Below are 6,933 nucleotides of genomic sequence, written 5' to 3'. Positions count from 1 at the left end.
TTACATTCCTATCATATACATTGCCTAAGAAACCCTACAGTTTTTTGTCAAATACAACTTAATAAAAGGAAAGTAAGTTATTAAAATGATCGAAATAACTCTAAACACAAGTCATGTGCGAGGCACATGACTTATATTGGATGGAAAACTTAACGGAGTTAGGGAAAGATGACAAATTAATGATTTCAAAAAATTGGTATAACAAACTACTTAAAATTTTAGTTTATATGACAAATTGAAAAATGTGTACAAGTTCATATGATATTTCAAAAAATTTCCCTTTGAAAAATCATGCAACCCTTAAAACATGGTATTCATCCTAAGTGAACTTGCACATATTAACCACAAGAAGCCTTCATCAATTTCAGGGACCGACCTCCAACCAAAATTGCATCAAATTACTTTCTAAATATCCTAATGATGATCAAGCATTAAGACAAGAAGATAGTTTAAACCAGTGATTAATAATTCAAAATCTGCATGCATAATATCATAAGTAAATTAATAAAAAAATAAAAAATAAAACTAGATATTCTTGCTAAGGCTCGTGGCCTCGCCCTAGCAACGGGAAATTAGTTATGAGCAATCATAAAACAAAATATTATTAAAAACAAGAATAGAAAACACCTTAAAATACAAAACGTCAATAGCCTTATTTATACTATTACAAAATAAAACCCTACCTAGAAAAGGTCTTAGAATAAAACAAGGAAACATAATAAAATACTAAAACAGCAAATAGGGGTGGGCATGGGCCGGGCCAGGCCCAAAATTGAAGGAACCGGACATGACCCATTTGTAAATAAAAATGGGGTGGGGCGAGGCGGGTTTTGGATTTTTCAAAATGGGATCCAGACCTAACCCAGCCCGTTCCTACGGGTCCCCACGGGTCCAAATCTTCACTCACGCCTAAGTTTGGTCTTCGTCATCCTATTTGTTCCCCTCCCCAGGGTCTTTGCTAACGCCTTAAGCAAATCCTCCAAACTGTAACCCATCTACTGATCGTCTGCTCCACAAATCCGGATTAATGTGGTGTCAAGGAATGAAGGAGCCCGATGGGAAGGTTAGGAAATGGAATGATGAAATTGGAGGGGAATGGATGATCAGGATGGAGGGCAAAGGATGATAAAATCTGAAGCCATAAAGCATGAAGGATGAGTGAAAACATGCTTATTAAGAGGAAAAGTGATGCGGAAAGTGCAGGAAAAAACAAGCAAAATAAAAAACAGAAAAGAAAAAGGAAAGAAACAAGAACAAGAATAAAAGAATGGAATAGTGAGCCAAAAAAGAAAGAAAAAGAGCTGAGGTTTGTGGAAGCAGATGATGAGACAGAGAAAATGAGCTCATTTTGAGGTGGGTGTGTTAGATTTACATGCAGGTGCATAGTAACTATTAAATGTAGAAAAGCCTAAGCTACCACAACAAATATTCTGATAATTTTGTGAGAATTGGGAGAAATGGGTCCAACCAGGGCCTCATTTCCTCAGGCTTTTGCACCCATCTTGCCCCAATAATTTTGTGAACCTACCCTGGTCCGCCTTGTTTTGTCTTTACAAATTTTAGACCCGTCCGGAACTGCATGGAACTGGCCCACCCTCTAGGGCCCGTTTGCCCACCCCTAACAACAAATAAAAGGTTTCCTATTTGAACTAAAGACTTTTTAGAAAATCAAACTTTTGACCATCCAAATCAACTCTGATTTAGTTGCAAAATATCTCTTTTGAAAGCTTAAGCCATCTCCAATAAATCCTCAGAAGGAATCGTCCTCAAAATATGAAATCTTGACCTCCAAAATATCCGAAATGTCCAAAAATGTCAATATGGGAAAACTGGGCGCAGGGCCTTTATTTCATTGCCACGGTCAAACGACTCAGTAGAAAAATCTGAAACTTTGAAACAATCGTCTTGAAAGACTCACGAACATTCTCCAATTGGAATCACTCCAAATTTCATCAATTTGATTACTTTTTTGCTCAAGAGGAAGTCAAATGTCCTACATTGGAAATATAATTCAAAGTATCAAAATTCTCACAAAATAACCAATAAATTAATACTAAGATTAGGGTAAAATATATAGCTAAAATTGATTCATCACTCATCGACATATGCTGCCACACGAGTTCATGTAAAGGTATTCTGACATGAACATGACTGGGTATAAAGAAATAATTTACGTTATATTACTATGATCACGTGAAGACTGGCGCTATGCGCATCACATACGAGTCCTAATTGACTATAGCAATCTAGGATAAGACTAGCACCTACAATGGATTCAAAGTGAGTGTACGATGAGATGTGAACATACGCGTGAAGATTGGCCCCGGTCCTGGCCCTGGTGAGTACAAACACCAATGTAGCACAGGATGAGCTAATAACATAAGTATGATCATGCAACGGTAAATGGATAATTCTAGTCAACATAACACTATTCATGGCCGCAAATATAATTAAGGCATCCTATAATAGTACGCATACATGTGCATCCCATAGGATTCAGAATAATTTCATAATTCTCAACATTTCGACTTTTCTTATAGATATTAATTTAATTTTGGCATCACGTAGAAAATTTATTATTAAATATGTCTGGGGAAACTAAACAAATATATATACTACATAAAAGAAAAGACCCACTCACAACTACTTGCGAAGTGTAGCCTTTCAAACGAGTAAATACGGATCACCGATGCTAATTGTACCTAAGCATAATAGAGACCCATTAGTAAAACTCAATTTAAACGTTTGAATTTGGAAAAACGGACGGCGGATTTGAAATCAGGGCGTCGAAATACCTAAGAAAGGCCCCGGACAATTTTTGTAAAAAGTCAACCGAGCCACCGAGGCAGTCAACTACGTTAAAACTTTGAAATTTCACTAAATGGATGCCAAAAATGGACTCGGGGCATCAAAATTAGTCGATGAGGTTTCCAAGAAAATTTCGAAAAAAAAGTCAACTAAGGGTTAACAGTTAACTTTAACAGAATATTTCATGGCTAGCACAGCTCGATTCAGAGTCCAAGTAGACAATCCGGATCGGCTTGTGTCACATACAAGTCGATTAATCAGGATTTATTTGAATTGATTTGCTTGGGTATCTAAAACACTTGCTAGGGTTTTGTGTGTTGTCCTTGCTTCTTTCCTTATATTTCAAATCAATATTGCTTTTTTGCACAAAGTTCCAACTACCTAAGAATCTGACCATTTTTTTTAATAAAATAAAGGGGCCAAAAACCCCAACCAAAACTGAGAAACAACATCTGAGCAGACATAACGAGCCTTGGAGATCCTTAAGTAGTCATTCATAAGCATCATCCCAATCCATGTAGGAGGATCATGAAAAATGCAGACCCCCAAATCCATGTTATAGCTCCAACTAGCTAACTGATCAACAACATAATTGTTCTCCCTCAAAATATGAATCAACTGATGATGCTCCAAATCCATCATATTTCTGCATTTGCTCAATATTATATGAAGAGGATGAAAATCATCTGTCATAGTTTGCTTAATCAAATTGACTACACCCTACTGAATTCGTTTCAATAATAAGTCTAGATACACCTTTGTTCAAAGAAAGTTTAAGGCCAAAAATACAAACTCCAAATCTCTAACTCCATAACTTGTCATTGCCCCAAATTAGCAGAAAATCCCTCTAACCAATCACCACAATGATATCTAAGAACTCCACTAGCCCCAATTTTCCCAGAAGTCATTCTTCTTAAATCATCAACATTAAGCTTGCATCATCGAATAGCAAGAGGCTCCCAAGCAAGAAAGATTTGAATTCTAGTTGGCTTCACAAAAGCTTTCCAAGATGCATTTACCCATTCAGAAGCAACCCTTACTACAATAGCTTTAGGATCCCTTGGCATAAAAAAATAAAAAATAAAAAAATTAGTATAAAAAATTGGTTGATTTCTCCATTTCCAAATATGCCAACAAGTAAAGAGGAATAAATTGCAACAATGACTCTAATTGATCACCTTATTACGCACCTTCAAATTCGCAAGCAACCAAGCTTGAATGTTCAGTTCAAAAAGTTTTTCACTTGACGGCACACCAAGAAGCTCTCAAATACCTTTAGCCTTCTAACAATCCTTGAGAATATGGAGAATAGACTCAATAGGCCAAGAACAAAAATTGCATGAAGAATTAGAGGTTAAGCACCTCCTAGCACGTTGTTCATTAGAGAGTAACTTAACTAACCTGTACTAACAAGCCACAGAAAAATTTCAACTTAGGAGGCACACTAATCTTCCAGATAAAATCCCAAGTATCCTCATGCCAAGACTCTCTTTTAAATAAGAGACCATAAGTAGACTTGACAGAAAAAACACTATTTGAATTCCAAATAAGTTAGTATATATCCGGCACCAAGGCTACCACAATGGCAACTAATGATTTACTGCACTAAGAACCTAACTTTCATAATGACATGACATTTTAGATTTGCACCTTTCTTCTCATTTTTTAATATAGGTAAGCCTCATTATGCGGATTTTTCTTAGGCAAACTAATAAAAAAAAATTGAAAATTTTGAGTTTTAATCAGAATGGTAAAAATGTATTGTAAGTGAATAGTAACATGAGCGATTTTTTAAAGTAAAAATATCATTTTTGTTAAAAGTGAACAGTACCGGGAGTGTTTCGTTAAAACTTCCTTTTTTTCTGTATCTACTAGCACTGAGTGTCGATACTTTTTAATTGTTAAATCAATTACGACGATCACCAATAATTAATTTTGAACTGGTAGATTAATCTAAGAATCAATTGTGCAACGGCACTCGGTGCATGTAGTCATGAAGAAAAACTGCCCCTATTTTCATCTCTTCTTCTGTTTGCTTATCACTAGCCTTCTCTACTTACATCCAAGTCATCACTTTTTAGATGAACATAACTACACACACGCACACACACACACACAAGAACTCCTTTGGAATTGTGAAATCTTGTTCCCAGATTTCACTGTTATAATCTACATATTTGTACTATTGAGATTTTATATTATTTCTCAAGAATTTATTTTAAATTGTTTGGAATTAGATTTTAATTAAACTAGTTACGAAGAGTGAAGTTTGGAAAATAACTATTTAAAATTCATTGACCTTTTGAGGTCACAAGTAATGTTTTCGAATAGGTCTCGAAGCCACGAGCGCATAGGCGAAAGCCGTTTGCGAGTCCGAGTTATAACGATATAGTTATGGACGTTTGAAGTTGTGAGCTATAGATTGTGGGTTAAAGGTTAAGTGAGTTTAATAAAAGAGGGAGAGACCAATTAGAGAGGGGGAGGTTTCTGGAAAAAAAAAAAGGGAATGGCTGATTTCAGCCCATTTTTGGGCGATTTCGACCCATTAACCCGTCATCTTGACCAACTCATATCTCCTTCATCCGAGCTCCGTTTTGGGTGATCTTAGTGTCCATGGAAAGCTCTTGGCGAGCCCTACATCTCTGTATTTTTAGATTTCTCATTTTCTTATCCATTTTTCCAGTTCGAGGCAGCAAAGTTCCGTGGGTTTCTGGCGGTTTTATCTTTTTTCCGGTGAATCCGGCAATCATTTCCTTCGAGTGAGGTATGAAACTTCATCTACTCTTCATAATCTTCAAGTTGGTATGCTTGGTTTGTGCTTTCGTATTCGTTTTAGAGTTGGGTGTTTAGAACCCTAGAAACCCCGTTTTCTCCGGTGAATTTGGACGGCTTCCGTTAGAATTGGTCGTCGGCTTATTTGTGAACAGTGTTTCCCTTGTTGAGCTCTAGCTACCATGTAAATTTGAGCTCATCTAGTTAATGTTGAAAATTTGGGTTTTCAAACCCTTCACCATGGCTAGCATCGTGTGTGGCGGTGCGTGGGACCGTCCACGAGTGTTGTCTAAGTACCAAATACCTTCTAGTGACCCTATAAACCTATGTCTAGCTCAGTTTCCCGAAATTCAATTGTTTGGTGTGGTGATCAAATTGGACCACCATTTGTTTGCATGATTGACGACAATCCGATTGTTGGATCGTCATACAATTTTGTGAGCACCCTGGTTATCAATTGTTGGACCTTAGGAACTTACTAGTGAAAATCTAGTGGTTGGATCTTACAGAGCAAGTGATGTAAGATCATGGACCATACATTTGATCGACGGTTCGATTCTCATTAAATGTCGTTGTGGGAGACTTATGGGAGTTTTGGGTATGTGAATTTATTGAGAGAAATGTAAATGTGGACTTGTGCTTTGTTTTTTGCGGTGATAGAGCTTGATGCCTTGAATTCCATGCTAGAGTGCGTTAGTGTGGACCTCAAGTGAGTGACTTTAATATGTAATATTGGTGATTACCCTGTTTTCGTAATTGTTATCCTATGTGGATATGACTTGGTTTTATAAATATGTTTTCTATTGAATTGTTATTTTTAATGTTTAGCCATTGATTTAAGTTTATGAAATGAGATTTGACATGTATAAATTGAAATATGGTTTGATTGGTTTGATTGATATGTTGTGATGAAATGTGAGGACTAGTCGTATGGTTTCATCTCCCGCTTTGTTTATTTGTTCTAAATTTAGTATTTGTGCCTTATTTCCCTTGGTTGAGACTTATGCTTGTCTCATTTCTATGAGCTGTTGTATATATGGTTGTTGGCCTTCCGCGATTCCGTTGAGTGATGATCTGGAATCATATCCACTCGGATTCCGTTGAGAGATGGTTCGGAATCCTTCCTACTTCGCGACTCCGTTGAGTGATGTTCCAGAATCGTATCTAACTTGGGTTTCATTTAGTTATTGTTATGTATTGTACTTAGCGATTCTGTTGAGTGAGAGTCCGGAATCGTATCCACTTGGATTCCGTTGAGAAATGGTCCGGAATCCCTCATATTTCGCGATTCCGTTGAGTGAAGGTCCAGGATCGTACTCACCTTGGGATTTATTGAATTTGAATTGAGATGGC

Source organism: Malus domestica, chromosome 15 (assembly GCF_042453785.1).
Source record: "Malus domestica chromosome 15, GDT2T_hap1".
NCBI lineage: Eukaryota > Viridiplantae > Streptophyta > Magnoliopsida > Rosales > Rosaceae > Malus > Malus domestica.
This window is presented reverse-complemented; position numbering follows the sequence as displayed.